This window comes from Wasmannia auropunctata, unplaced genomic scaffold (genome assembly GCF_000956235.1).
Source record: "Wasmannia auropunctata unplaced genomic scaffold, wasmannia.A_1.0 LD336085.1, whole genome shotgun sequence".
In the NCBI taxonomy this organism is placed as follows: Eukaryota; Metazoa; Arthropoda; class Insecta; order Hymenoptera; family Formicidae; genus Wasmannia; species Wasmannia auropunctata.
The window spans coordinates 3456275-3456808 of record NW_012026805.1 but is presented as its reverse complement, the minus strand read 5'-3'; positions in this window follow the sequence as shown (position 1 = coordinate 3456808).

The window sequence follows — 534 nt, the reverse complement described above, 5'->3', positions numbered from 1 at the left end:
CACGTACACGTTCTCGAAGCGTACACCGTGCGGACTCTCCAGCAAGCTTATCAGCACGTTTGTCTTGCCACAGTTTGATGGGCCACAGATGATACCGCGTATAGAAATCGGTAGCATGTTTCCATGCTTACGTATCTTTTTATCAGGCATTAACCTTATCTTATCATCAAAATTTATCACTTTGATCGTCTGCGACTGTCGCACGAACCGCATCTTTTCTGCCTCCACATAATACTCTGAAGAATTTATCGAGAGCGGACCTATTTATAGAAGCGCGTAGCACGAATGTGCTCAGTTGCCGAAATGTTTCTTATCGTGTCGGATAACTGTGATATTCTCAGTTTAACCAACAAAGAGTTAGAGTATATACCGAAAGTCGTTTTGCTGCGAGAGTTTCCAAACTGTATAAGTCAATTGTGGGACAGATTACCCGAGCATATAAAAGCTGATTCGGAGGTTCAACAGTAATCGTCGGTGTCTGAAACATTACAATCAACAGGGGCAGCAGACACACATTGACGGTCTGCACCGTTT